A 15705-nucleotide genomic window follows, 5' to 3' on the forward strand; every position below is an offset into this window, starting at 1 on the left:
ATTTCCCATGGAGTATTATGGCGCTAAAGACACTAGTAAGATTTTCTGGTTTAGAATCACAGAATCATAAAATCACGAAATGGTTGAGGATGGAAGGGACCTCTGGAGATCATCTAGTCTGGAGTTATTAATATTAATGTGGATATTTTAACCGAAGGTGGAATTTACTGATGAGGAGTCTTTTTTCCTTTTATGTCTATTTCAATACGCAGCAGCCCAAAGAACCTATAAGGAGTAGGATTAACCCCTCTGCAAGCTGAAAAGAACATGTGATATGTCAATCCATATAAAGAGTTAATAATGGGGAAAAAAAGGATGAGGAGGAATTAAGGGTCTTGACAAAATCTCTAAAGCAGGACTGGTGGACAAATACTTGGTGTAAGAAACCCCTCTAGACTCTCACGCTACTTATGTGTTCTCCATCAGGAAGAAGCATGAGTTAGTCTTACTCCTGGCATTGTGTAACTTCCAGGGAAGTGAAAAAATCTATTGAATTAATAGCTCTGGTTTTTGGTGACAAAGGAGCGTGTCCCATGAGACAGAAAAGGATCATATCTATCATCTTGAGACTGGCCAAAGATGAGAAAAAGTACATTTGATAGACTATTATCTTAATTTCTGTCCTGAAAGTCATATGGATACGGACAGTGGAGCATCAGATGTAACCCCAAAGTCTCAAACCTGAAGCAAAAGGCTATAACTGGATTGTTTTTTCACTTTCTTTTCTTGTTCTGCTATTTATCCTTGAAAAGAAAAGAAAGAAAACAAGACAATTATATGTTCTGAAGAGTCAAAAAAACCAATGGCAGGAGCGAGCAGAGAAATGGGTCTGGATAGCAAAGCCTGAAGCGAAAGAGCCTGATGCTTTCAAGAACATCCACCAGGCTGTTTGTCAGACGAGCCACAGCGACGACGGAAGAGCCAGGGAAAGCGGCGGGAGGATGTAGGGCTCTAGGGGTTTCCACCCCGGGGAGCTGGAAGGGACCCACGGAGCTTCTGCTCTCGGCAGGCAGAGGAGGCCAGGGGGTCCGAACCCTCTTAGTTGCCCCTAGAAGGAGCGGACCCCTGTAGGCTCTGCTGACGGTTCCTGTCTGAACGCTTGCAGTCAGCGCGCGGTGGCAATCCGGCCCCTCATGAAGTCGGTGGGACATCCCTAACTGATGGCCGTGTTCGGCACATCACCGGGTCCCCCGCGTGCTTGGTGAGCACGGCAGGGAGGTTCACAGGGCGTTTAAGTGAAGTTGCCAGGGCAAGGCGCGGTGGCGAGGCTACGGGAGGAGCTGCGCGGTCATGCTGTCTCGCGTGGCCTGGAGCACGCGTCCGGCGCCGGGCAGCTCTGGCGGGTTCTCGCAGTCCCTTGGTGTGCTCTTGGTCACGCCGTGCCTTGCAGAGCTACAGGAATGGCCAGCGAGGGAAAAAGTAAGAACCGGCACCCAAGGAAGGACCCGCGCACGACCCCGTAACGCCTGTGCTGTACCAATAATGCCTTTCGCCGCCTAGGGTGTTCTTGTCGCCCTCAGGTTCTGTTTCGCTCTGTTTTTTAGCAACACATTTCTTAAACAAAGATTTCTGTGTCAATTAGTGAAGTATATGTGGACTTTCTTTCCTCAGTGTGTGCTTAGCAGATGTTCCCAAAAAGAACAAAGTTTACCCAAACATTTCTGAGGTTGGATTTGTATATAAAACCTCTCTCTTCTCTTTCCAAAGGGTACCATATTAACAATTCTTTTCTCGCCAGTATAAATATTTTTACTGCAATTAGCTACATAATGGTAAAATATAGATACTTGACGAAGGCACACTTTCTGCTATTACTTGAGTCATGCCTTTCAGTAGCATCTGCCCCTGGTGTATTAGAAATTAACTGAATTTTTATTGAAAAAACATCTAAATTCGGGAATAAATCCCCAACTTGTTTATTTTGAAAAGTGGTTTGCAGTCTAATAACATAGCTGTAATGAACCTCTATTAGCTTTGTTTTGCTTTATTTTTTTCTGAGTCATTCTTTGATTTTCAAAACATTTTGGTCATCCAGACTCGAAGTCTCCTTCCAGGAGAAACACTGAAGAATCGAGTGCATCTCTCCTTCCTTTTAAAATTACCCTTCAGGGCAGTGCACACACAGAGTGACCCTGGCTTTTGACAAACCTTTGCTGAACGGAATGTAACAAGCCCTGTATATTTTGAGCAGCATTTTCTATTCTGACAGAGACAGCTCCGTAGCATTTGATGTCTGCTTGCTGGTCATAGATAATGGTGCATCTTGGGACCGTTGTCATTCCTGTCAATAAGACGGCCTGGGGGGACGTGCAACAAAGCTACCTTTTGATTCACCGTTTTTCCTTCCTTCCCAAGACATTTGTAAGCCTGTGGTCAGCTAGGTCACTTTATTTCATCCTGATGTGCCTTGATAATAGCATCATGTCTAACAAAAAATTTTGACAGACCGTCGATGTGTGTTTCTTTGGTTTCTGTGTTGTTTTCTATGCCGCCTCAATGTCAAGCAAGCTTTGAAAGCTACTGATTATGTTTGTTTGGACTGAATTTGACAAGATTCCTATTCTTTGAAGCAATTAAGCTCCTGAGAATGGATCTTGGGATTTGAGCTAATTTTTTTTTTAGCATTGCAGGAAGCTACTAGAGCGTATCATCTGCTTTGCCTTTTTTTCCCCCTTCAAGGTTGTGTTTTTGTTGTGAATTTAGAATTACCTGAAACTTGTAAAATTTAGGAAAATACAGGGGAAAAAAAAGGGGGCTGTGCCACCTTAAAGCTAAAAATTTGGCTTATGTGCAAATTCCTTATTTTATGCTTACAGATTGGTAAATTCAGGTGGCAAATTCTCTGCAGAGTTTAACTGTTTACAGACCATACAGACTGTCCACTTGCAAAATATATTTTAGTAGCTAAACTATTAAAAAACCCTGTTTTTGAGGTAATGGAGATGGCAAATAAAGTATTTTGCTCAACTGCCCACAGATGACAACTCACAGCTGATAGCCTGGCTTGCTTATTGCTTAAATTAGTTGCAGGCAATTTAGCATATTACAAATGGGAATTAGTAGTGTTTTTAGTTTATCAGTTAGCTAAATTGTTAAATATTGTTACTCTAGTTCAGTAAAGCATTTCCAGAGCTACACAACCATTTTTTTTTTTTTTTTTTTTTGGCAGTCACAAGTAGAAGTTTGCATCCTGCCCCTGTAGCACTGGGCATGAAGTGCAGGCATGTTTAATTGGGTAAAGTCTTTTTTTCTTTCTTTCTTTCTTTTTGGCATATTGAGATGAATTTATCATAGTTCATGTAATACTAGAACAGGGAAATGGTAATTTCTTGTTATAGAAAAGGAAGGCCTTTCCTTTCTAATCTGTGCAATGTTTTAAGAAATATTTGCTGCCTTTTACTGTATTTAATTCTAAGCCTTTATCTTTTATTTTATTACCAAGAGTGGAAAGGAACTTTCTTTAAAAAGTAACTACTGCTAAAAAGTCTCCTTTTTGATATTCGGTGACATTTGAGGCCAGATCCCCAAGGACCCATGTATGTCCAGATCCCACCTTGTAAATGGAAATTTGGAGTTGCCCAGAAGCCTGAGTCTCTGCGACTCTGACAGCAGCTGGCAGCTCTTCTGGGGCGGAGGATTTTCTCTCTGTATTGCCTTCAGAGCACGAGACGAGCTTCAGGAATGTAATGAGTAGTAGAAATCGTTGAGAGTAAGCAATAGTTGAAACTCAGCTGTCTGTCCTTTCTTGGTAAATAGCAATCACTACTGAAGAGAAAATAAATTCAAGGTTCAGTGAGAGAGTGTGATTGCCTGTTGTTCCCGCTGTGACAGGTACCTGCAGCAGATCTGGATGCCCGTTCCTGTGACACTGTTGTGGTTATCTGTGGTCTGCTTTTCTGTTACCTGCTATCAGAATTAGTTTCACGTGTAAGAATTCTTCCTGGTTTTACCTAAAAGTTATAGGGAAAAGATCATCATGCATCGCTATGTTGGCATAAGTTGAGGCAAGTTGAATGGAATCGCCAGGATTTCAGTAGCTGTGAAAATACATCAGGACACATTTTTCTGCCTTTAGTGAACTCATAATTTGAAAACTACTTCTAAAGAACTGTGAGTGAAATCCTTTCAAAAAGAATATGTTGCTGGGGTTGTAGCTAGCCAGAAATACTCTGCTGCTTTTGCTTTCTGTTTACAGCAAATTAGTCTAATATCCAGCATACTGGGCAGAAATTTAGAAGATATGTTCCGGCATGGTTCTGCCACCGGCCTCTGAGACTGTGAAGGTAAATTTCTGTGCCTCAGCATCCCTTAGATAAAAGTAGGATATTAGTGTTAACCTTCTTCTAAAAGTAATTTGATACCTCTCATTGAAAGCAAGTCTGTGAGGTAGGTATAATTACGTAGATTACATTTTCTTTTTTATTAGAATTTGTATTCAGTTGTAATGTTAAGACTAAAATAACAGTCTTTAGTTTCAAATGTGTTTTTTATTTGAATTTGATTATTATTTGGGGTATATTATCTTCAAAACATGAGTTAGAAGGATTGAAGATGAAGATGTAGCTATTAGCTACCTGGTACAAACTCGCACATTTTGCTTGATCCAGATATTTCAAGATTGCAGATTTCCAGAAGGAATTCAGTTGCTTTCGAGTGTAGCCTGGAACTTCTCTCCCTCCCACAGTCTGCAGCTAGGATGGTGTGATATCTGTCACTGCTGGCATTGCTTTTCCCATTCCCAGTACGTCCGGGTGAGCAGTGTAATTACAGCCATACAAAGGAGGCAGCTTACTCATTTCGTGTTTTGTTTGCCTACGTAGGCCCTGAGCGCTACCGCGGGAGGCACGTCCGTAGCTGCTGAGGTGCACCTCCACTCTGGTGTTCTGCGGTGAGTGCCTTCGGTGTCTGGGGAGCTGCTCCGCGAGATGCGGGAGAAGCTGCAGGGCTTGGAACAGTGCAGGAGGCAACATAGTTTAATCCCTATATTTAGGGGAGAGGGGGTGGAAACTATAAATTAGTCATTATTTGCCTCTTGCTATCCCAAAGAATTAGTTCGTGTGTCTATGTCATGGTGTAGTTCATCAATACACATTAAAAACTAACTTTCAATGGCAGTAAGCTAGATATAAAATTTGATTATCCTAGCAAGTACTGAGGATATACGAGAACTGTTTAGTTTGCTTTCTTTTCACTTTTTTAATTTTTTTTTTTTTTTGGTTTTTTAACAAATGCAATACCTCTCTGAAGTTAAAACTGATGCTTTTCTGGTTTTTATATTCAGTGCCTTTCCAAGAGGCTATCTATAGTTCTGTGGGGTGGTATTGTCTAGTTATTCCTTCATATTAAATGATTGGGTTATTACTTTTATGTCTTTAGAATATTTCATTTTACTGATTTCGCCATATTAAAAATATGATAAATTATAGCAGCTATTAAGGGCCCAATCCTGAATTCTTAATGTAGTCATTTCCATTAAAGTTTCTTCTGACATAGATTTATATGGAATCTGATAAATTTCTGCTTGGCAAATTCCTAGAGAAACTACAGAAACCTGAATTAAATTAGTCTGTTAAAATAATCAACATGAGCCTGATCTTGTCAAGTAAGTGGTAGATGAGTGTGTTCTGTTCATCTCTGGACATGAGTTAATGACTAATTATTAAGTACCAAAATGGGAAAAGTGCAGCGGGATTTCCAGGCACATGAGGGATTTAGGACTGAACCCTATTTTTCTTTTAAATCTTACTAGTCCGCAGTTTTTTTCCCCACACTTCCGATCCTATTTTCCTTAATTGTGAGAAAAAAGTAAAAAATTAAATTCTCCATCAATGACAGTTCTCGAGTAGTGCAGGGTACAGAATAAGCCTCTCTGTCCCTTTTTCACACACACAGAAAAACTCCCAAAGTCACTCCGTGTTTGAATACAAGCTACATGTGTATCGTTGTGATTCGGCTTTGCAGCAGTCCCCTTGAGCTTGAACTGGAAACCATAGATGTCAAAATAATTTTTTTTTCTGACCACCATAGGCACTGATTTAGCTGATTTAGGCCTCTCAAGACTTCTTTTGGTGACATCTAAAACAACAGTGTATGGTTGTCTATTGTTTCTGCTGTCTGCAATAAAACTATCAAAGCAAACAAAGGGAAAAAAAAAGCCTTGAATTTGTCAGAATTTGGATTTGAGGGAAGTGATTTGATATAATTAACATCTTGGCAATTAATTAGCAATTTATTACCCCCTTTCCTCCTTGAATTGTCGCAAAGGTGTGATGCCAGCGGGCCAGCTTCAGGAATAAAGCACACAAGCCCAAATCCTTTTGGAAGCTATCTTTCTTGGGACATGGTGAACTGCTTCTAAAAAGGAAAGTAACACAAAACACAGACCTGTTGGAAATTCATGCCTGTCATAAAATAATTTGACTGCAAAGTATAAATTGCAAACGCTGGAGCCTTTTTCTACTCTTAACCTGTAGGGAAAGGAAATATATCGCACAAACCATCTTATCTTAGTGCATCTTGTCCAGCTACGTGACAGACTGGCTGTTGTTATACCTTACCATACTTTTATATTTTTCTCAGCATCACCACAATGACTATCATTCCGTGCTGTAATTGTGAATAATGGATGTAGCAAAACCTTGTTTTCAAATTCCTTCTTACAAAATTTTCTAATAGTATACAATTTGTGACCATTATCATTTTTTAAAAATTAAACTGTACTTAAATTTGTCCTCACTGAAAGATATATTACATGATGGAAGTTATTAAAAGCTGCATTTAATGAATTCTTTTTAACTTCTCTTTTTCAATCCTATAGCTTGCAGGACTCCCAAAGTCTCAGATTAAGGTAGATACCAAGAATTTTTTTCACTTTTTTTTTTTTTATTTGGTGCTATGAATATCCTGTTTTTTGAGAATATGAGCATCTTCAGTAACTTTCTGTCTCCTTTACACCTAATTTTGAGCAATTTTAATCCTTTATCCTGCTGCTCTAATTTTACCAATGTTTCAGATGATGAACTTATTCATTTTGCTAAGCTGTTTTTATTGTTGTTTATTATGTTAGAGGAAATTTTCAAATGTTTCAGAATATTTTAGCCAATTAAACTAGACCAAGATAGAACATAGATAACAAATATGGGTGTATTCAATACCTTAATGGGTGATAGTGTGTAGCAATTACTAGTGCAGCAATTAAGAGAAAGACAGGAAGTACACAACTGAACAAAATTTGGATATCTCCAAATAAGAAAAGTGTAACTATCTGAGATGTCATCTAATAGGTGCCATTGCAGTTAATACTCTTACCTTATGAAAATTAAGGGCACCATGGTACTTGATGAACACAAGTGACCAAACTTGTTTTATCCACGTCATTTGAAAAGCCTTAGTAAAAGTCAGAGCTCTACCTCCATCGAAAAACACGACATTGAAACAGATGTTTGACGCCATGAGCTCTCACGGAACTGTTGTCTCCAGAACACAAATTTTTGCCCAAAGAATGCAAAGACTGTGCTTTCTTAAATAAAAAATCTCTCCAGAATACAATACATGAGATCATGGAATGAGACAAAATAATAGAAAGGTTTAATATAGCTGATTATTTTTGAAACTGATTGTGTATGATCTGTTTTAAAAGAAATGTTTCAGTTTGACTCATAGTAAGATGCTTTTTCTTTTTTCTCAAAAAACATTTAAGAAAATGAGTGCTTGTTGACCTCAGCTCATATTTTTTTTTGTTTGTATGTTTTACCAGTCTAGCTGCTGAACTAAAAAACAAATTCTTTTCTGAGCTCTATATGTGAATGTTTTCTCCATTTCTTATGTTCCTTAGCTTTGCCTTAGAAGAAACAAAGCACAAAGGTAGACTTACCAGACTGTCAGTTTAATGAAGTACTTAATTTTACATAGGTTTCTTAGAAGGAGCAAAATTTCAAGAAGAAAGAAAAAGTCCCCTCTAGACCAATAACTGTCTAAGGCAGGAAAACTCTTGGCTGGCAGTGAAAGTAGGGATTTATCTTTAGTTGGAATGAATTTCCTCTGTCAATCGGCATCTAAAAAAAAATCATCTGGGAGAGTTAAGTGACTAAATAGTTCTCAAATGACTGAAACAAATAGATGCTTTAATGAAAATCTTTCGAATGTCACTCAAAATTTAGTCCCTGGCGTAGTGGCTTAGGTTTTATGATACTGTATATATGTGTTGCTGTGTTGTTTTTTTAAAAAGCTAAGCTGAATTTAGATTTTGTTGCTTAAAACTGTATCCCATATCTGTTTTACTTACTTTGATCAAACCCAAATGTTGACCACATTTTTGATCTGTTTAAGATGATCTTCAGCTATTTGGTCTAAACCAAGTATAGTTTTTTAATGACAATTCTAGTTAAAAAAATCTAGTTAACAGAGGCTCTGGGTTGTGAAATACCCTTGAGTCTTCACACATGGTACTAGTCACCAGAAAGAATTGGTTTAAATGTAGTTTTCAACCATCCTAGGCTTTTATAGGGTATTAGTTTTGGAAAAAAATATGTACTCTGTAGTTTACTTTGGACTGACAGTGTTTATCTTGTATGTTTGTAGAAATAAACAGGAAAACCCTTAAACACTAACAATTGTATTTGATTCTTGATGCTTCTTGGCAACTAATCACAACAACTCCTTGGTGAGGTCCTATGTATGTCATGTAAATATTTGACATAAAGGTAAAATATAGATATCTGAGCCCCTTATATATTTAATGATCCCAAACAATTTCTTGGACAATAGGCAAATAGCAAAATGTCACTTGTTTGAAAGAGGAGAAGAAAGAAGTACAGTGAGCAAGCTGTTTCTTTCTTATGTTTGCAATTATTTTTCTTATAGTAGCTGCTGTGTATGTTGTTAATTACTATGAAAATTAAAACCACTTCATTTTAGTGCTATAATTATATATACATTTGCTAAAGGACAGTTGATCTTTTATTTCTGAATTTCTGTTAACTGGAAACTTCTTTGAGCTTTTCCATGACTACTTTGCTCCCTACCTCTCCTGTCAGAGTCTCAGGTGTTTGCTCACTCCTCTATTTTCTCAGGGATCCATCTCACCCCTCACTGTGAAGGCCGATACACCACGTGCTCTCCGTACAGATTCCTTCTCACTTTCCGCTCCCGCTCTCCCTCCAAGCACAAGCTGCTTAATGTATGTCGAGTAAGAAGGTTGATTGCCTTCACATTCCCTGTCCTTCGTCTGGACCAAAGCTCTTCTCCTACCGCGTTGATTCCTGTGCCCTTCGTTGACTGCCCTCTTGCCCATCGCTGGCTGCTGTCTGAGGTCTTCAGCTTTGCTCTTTTATCCCAGTATATTTTGTCCTTTTGCCCAGCTAGCCTTCCATTTCTTGCCTCCCCTTTTTCTCTACAATAATTGGTCACACAATGCTGCAACTGTCTCTTCCGACTGCTTGGATTGCTTGGAGTTCACTATTCCTGTGTTACCGAGAATGTTTTGGTTAAATGGAGATCATCTGGAACTACCTGTCCTGGCTACCTCTCGAGTCTCCGTTACATCTGTATTAGCTTCAAACCACTCTGAATCTTTAATATTCTTGAATATCCTTCCCTTACAGATTTCTTCTTTGCTCAGCTTTCCTTGGGCTCTCTTGGCTCGTGCATTATCCATCTGATGATCACTCAGACGTTTTAGTATGTATTTTCCACTAGCTGAGTTAAGATTTTTCCTGAGTGCTACCACTGTTGCTTTTATCTTGTTGCTCACTTGTCTCTGGTGATCCAATAATCCTGTGCTGCTTCACTTAACAGCAGCTGATCCACAGGAGTAGCAATCTTCAGTCCTTCACCCATTTCCTTCCAACTGATCCTCCATCTCCCTTCTCTACACTTCCCCTCTGGTTTTGTTTGTCATCTTTGAGGTGACCTACAGCTGATGATATAAGATAAAAGAAAGCCTAATTCCATTTGTTAATTGAAGGAAATGTGGAGAGGAGAGCCGAGGTCCCCAGAGGTCCCTTCCAACCTTACTGGTTCTATGATTCTATGAAATCCTAATGTTTCTCCCCCAAACTTTCTCCTCTTTCCTGCTACTGATAAAACCACCAGCCTTCCACAGTGATGTTTTTACTATCTCTCCTCACTCTCCCCCAAATCCAGTCGATTTCTGTCTTTCTCTGCCTCAGCATGTTTCAAGGCATATTCTTTTCTCTCCACCTGCACAAGTTTTATTTTTCCTGCTTAAGCTGTTTCTGTAGCTTCTTTCTGTTCTAGTCCAGACAAAACGCTACTGTTACAGTCTTCTTCCTTATTCCCATGTTTCTTTGTATAACCCCTCATGGTCATGACCTTGAGAATTTTGTATCCTCCCTAATTATTTTGCTCCTAATTCAAGATTAATGTAGTCTCTGCTTGACTCAGGAGTTTTATGTAGTCGTTTCCTTGCCCTCTTAGAAGTCTGTCTCTCCCATGATGTTTACTAGTTATATGGTTTTGTATATTAAATACATTTAGAGTTTCAAAATTTTCAAGATCAGTATCATTCTACCTACCTACCTCCGCAAAAAAGATTATATTCCAGAGATTATATTTTTCTTAAACTTCTACCAATTGCCTCTGCAGCTTCGCACACTTTTTCCCTCAACCTGAGCTCAGTCTTTAGGTTGAGATCCCCTCTACAACTGTCCTTGCACATTTGGAAAGTTTCTAATGGCAATCCACCTGGAAGGAGGCTGGCTGTAGCAGGTCTGTGATTGCTCTATGCTCGTATCTACAAGGTCTTGCTTGGTGACATGCTGTCATGTCTTGTCATGGCCCTGGAACCATGACAAGATCTTGGGGTAACAAGCTGTCTCTTTGTTACGAGAAGGGCCATTCACAAGGATTTGCTTGTGCTTAAAAATGTGTGGTTGTCCATGAAGAATTTCTTGGAAGCTATTCCTCAGATACTTGGTGGGTACTATAAAAGCAATTGATAATATGAGATCAAAACAAAACTTTCAGCAGAGAGAAATTTTTTACGAAAAACAAAGCGATTTTCAAGGAAAAGACTTATACGTTTGAAGCCACAACTAATGCAATGAAAAAAAAAGCCACTTTGAAAGCCTTGGTTTAGAACTGCATGAGACCCAACAAAGAACTGCTAATATGGAGTGTATGAATTGTTGTATAATTACATTGACGATCTAGAAAACAAGCTTAGAAAAACAGATTTTTAAGTTTTTGAGGACTGCTGAAGGATGAGAGATTGGAAACCAGTGATTTTTTTCCCCCTATATATTTTGTGTCTGTTTTTCATACTGTATTTTGAAGATACATAGAACATGTAAATCAGCTGTGACTGTCATTTGCTTTGAAATATTGCACATTAGTTTCATTAAGGATTTCAGAGAAGCCTTACCCAGAAAGTCTTACCAATGAAAACTTTGATTTGTATTATTTTTGGTGGCTTTATTTTTCCTTCCTAAAGGTTACTGCCACTGTTTGTTTAACGGTGTTTATATGATCTTATAATAAGTGTTATCACTTTGTATAATTATTATGTGTGATTAATCCTGTTCACACTCGAAAGCTGTGGGATTTTTTTTTTTTAACCAGAGGGTATGTCTTTAAGTCTTTGTGTTGTTCACTTATAATGATAGCTGACAAGAGCTATCGTAAAGAGGGAGGGTAGAAACTATGGAATAAATTGTTTTATGGCAAAAAATTCTGGGAAATATTTGGACTAGAATCTTCTATAGTAAATTTTGAGAAAAATGGGTGATGCAATGTATGAACCTCTGTAATAATTTGGTAGGTTGCACATATTTCTGAAGCAATCAAACTGCACATTAGTACTAAAGAATATGTATTATTCACTTCTTTCAAACATTGTCCTTGTGGAGAAATTCAAACTATATTAAATGTGACCCTTAAATCTCTTTTTAAACTTTGCAGACAGGGAGATCTATGTCATGTGAGTATAACCCAGAATGACCAACAGGATTTTTCTAGACTCTGTGGGAATTGGCACCTGACACAATAAGCAGTGGAGTAGCAAGATAGCTTGTTTTTAGGCTGAGTTTGGATATACTATCCGTGGAGAGCTTCACTGGTGAAAGACAAATTCTGATGGAAGTCATCTACCTGTATGTACCTGAGGCAGAAGAGATATAAGGGTGTCAGTACAAGGACTTTTGTGTATTTTGTAATTCCTCATTGGTGGGGATTGAATGAAGGAATCTGCATACACTAGTAAATTTTCAGAATTCCTGAAATGATACAGATTTGTCCTGGAGCATGATAGCCACAAAGGCACGTAGTTCTCAGTAGTAATCTTTACAAACAAATAAAGTATTTTTACATTAGTTACAGGTAATGCATTAAACTCTATTGCTGCTACAAATCATCTCAGTGCTTTCTGAGAACTATGTTCCACCACGTTTACATTTTCTGTGCTTTTATATGCATCTTCAGATAGAACTGATTCATGTAGCTGAGAATTTTCTGGACTTCAGAAACTGTAGATATTAGTTCTTCTTTTAAGATTGCTATTCATATTGCTTTATATCAATGTAGAAAATTAGCCTTATTGTCATTAGTGTATGTACCATAAGCAACTCAAGACTTTAATGTGGAGCAGTGGAGAAGTATGAGCATCCCAAATACAGACCATTTTACTTCTAGCGTAACCAACAGAGGGAGAATGTGATTTTAAATGGTGGTTAGTCTTACTATTCTAATTAACAAGAAGTTGATAGGAATATTGTGTAGTCTGAGTGCTATAACATATATTTCTTTATAAAACTACATTGATACTTTCTTTAGAAGACAATTCCTCCGCTAGTTTATGCCTTTGTCTCTGGGTAACACCTTCATATTGACTCGAGATGCCAAGTACCGTCAAATAACATTTACGTACTTAAAGGCTATTTGAAAATCCCTTAAAATCTTCTCTGAGTTACTATGCTCTGAGAGTCTGAACTATTATAAAACATATTAAGGGAGATATCCCCCACAGTAATGAAATTAATGATATATTAATTTGTATTAATTAATTTGTATTAATTATATATTGATATATATTTCAAACGTAACTCTAGGTAAAAATAGATAACTCCCACACTCAGACTAAACCAATTAAACTGTAGCATTCTGTTCTCAAAAGATTTCTGGAAATTAAAACTTAGGGCCAAAGATATGTTGAAGTGAGAAAGAAATATATTTATATTTCCTTTGAAAAGCATTTACTCCAAAGCTGTTTATAAAAATAATCTTAAATATCACCTAAAAAAAAAAAGTTTTAAGCAGCTGATATAACTCCAGTACGCTATCTATTCCCTAATCAGTGGAGTAGCATTCAGCAAGCAATTTTACCATATACTACCAACTCCTGCCTTCAGCAAAGTCTGAAGGAAGTCGGTAACTCGAGACATATGTAACTTTATGGTTCTAGCTCAACTTGACTTAGAGACGCAGGAAGTCTTCTGCTTAAGGACATTTCTTAAAAAAAATGGCTTTCTTCAGTTCATCTTACTGAAAGTGTATGAAAAAAATTGGAGCAACTCTGGCTGGCACTTCGGTCAGCTTGTACGACTGTGCCGTTTTGTAAGACGCACCAGTGCCAGCTGTAAGGCCACCAGATGCTATTGCTGGACTGAGAACGTGCCGGCAGGACGCCGGAGAGAGGAGGGTAGGACCTGCCGCGTCACCTGGCAAGGCTGGAACTCCAGTCTGGGGCTCTGCGGCACTGGGTTGGCAAGGTGAGATCTGCGCTCGCTGCCTCCCGCGAAGGTGCAGCCAATTGATTTCGTTTCACTGTCTCAGAGAAAAATGGATGGGTCCTTCATATTTTTTTTCAGTCAGAATAGTTCTGGACTCAACTGCAAGTACAGGTATGATGTGCAGGATTTGTTTTTTACAGAACCAACATGCTAGGGCTGCAATTCCCATTGATACCAAGTATTGATATTGTGAGGGTTGCTCTTTGTGGCTATACATTGCTCACTTCACTTTGAGACCAAATTCGGTGGTATTTGACTCATAGTGAGAAGCCTTTGAATTTGGCAGGATGGGTGTAGAGTCCCTAACATCCCTGACATTTGTGGTTTCCAGTGCATAGACAGCTATTCAAATTTACATGATAAAGTGCTTCAGCTCAGGTAGCATTGCTTTTATCTAGATTTAGCAAGGTTACCAGCTCCCTTAGACATAGTATAAGAAATACAAGAGGGCAAAAAAGTACAGAGAATCAGCATATCCTTGTTTCAGGAATTTATTATTTCAATTATTTCAGCCAATTATTTTTTCATTATTTTCTCCATTTTTTACACAGACCTTGGTTTGCTATTCTCATACTAGAACAAAAAGATTAGCTCAGATCTGAAAGGAAAATTCAGTTTTGAGCTGTATTTGTTAAACTAGTAGTCATATTGCTTCAATCTAATTATACTAAAACCTCAAAGCTATAATAGAATGCTAAATGGACATCTGTAATCTTTATTATTAGTGAGGTCTGACCATCAAAAGGTAAGGAGCAGAGGGAGAGTTTAATCTTCACTGACCTGGCAGAACTGTTGGAGAGCTAAATCAGACGTGTGAAGATGCATTTTTAGGTTTTAACTGCAACAGTGTAGACACTACACCATTTTCAAGTCCATGTATCAGAGGAGTTGGGACATCTTAAGTTCCTTGAAAAAAATTGTCAAATCCTATCTCATTTGGTTTTCATTCTGCACAGAGGATATAAGTTTTAAATCAAAGTCTGTCTCATTAGTGGTAGGTTATAAAAGCTTGATATCTGTAAATGCTAACTTGTGTTAAGCTAAGATCAGAACAAAAATGCAGGTTGTGGTCATGTGAGCATTCCTCATCCCATTGCCAATCAGAGACCAAATCCAACAAAAACATTTCATCCACTCCACAAGCAACCTGCTAATTCTAAATGATGCACCAGTATGCTGCCTTTTTTAGAATTATGGTTATCTGTTTTGTGCTCAGAATATGCACATGGAGCAATTTCATCTGTGAGAACTTGGGAAAATTGTATTAATCATCATAACTGAGTACAGCTTCTTTCTCAGCATGAGACATAAATATCTTTGAGCATTAAACCTCTTTACAATAACATTAATTTAATCTATAAGAGGACATTGCGTGCAATAAATTCCATTTACAAATCTGAGTGGGCAATGAAGAGAAAGCTGTAGCTCGCTCTCTTTTTTTTTTTTTTTTTTTTTTACATTGAAGATGGGGAAACAATGCACCAAAATAAGTCTCCCTGAGCCTGAAATGCACAGGACTGGTAAGGAAAACAGAGCTTCCTGATTGATTTGCCTCTGAGCTATTGCTTAGTTTTCTGCCAGCCAGAAGCTTATATAGCTTAAAAGATTGTTATTGATTGTTCAATTTGGTGTTCATATATTTAAATTTTATTCAGGTTGGAGTGATGTTGAAAATTGGGGTCCACATGCTGGATTGCCAGCACAGTGGTTGACAACACAAACGTTAAAATACAATAATCCTTGTAGTATAAAATGGCCATTGATGGTCTAATTTCCATTTTGTGGTTTATGGCCTCTACTGAATATCTGATAATGTAATTATGCTTCAGTAAAGAATGAATCCTCTCTGGTAAACTGAGCTGTGTATGCAATGCCAATGTGAATTAAATAAAGTGACATCAAAGCTCAGCCAGGACTTATTTTAGGAGCACATTTTTAAACATTTACTATGGTTTGTTCT

This window comes from Rhea pennata, chromosome 6, assembly GCF_028389875.1.
Source record: "Rhea pennata isolate bPtePen1 chromosome 6, bPtePen1.pri, whole genome shotgun sequence".
Taxonomy (NCBI): domain Eukaryota; kingdom Metazoa; phylum Chordata; class Aves; order Rheiformes; family Rheidae; genus Rhea; species Rhea pennata.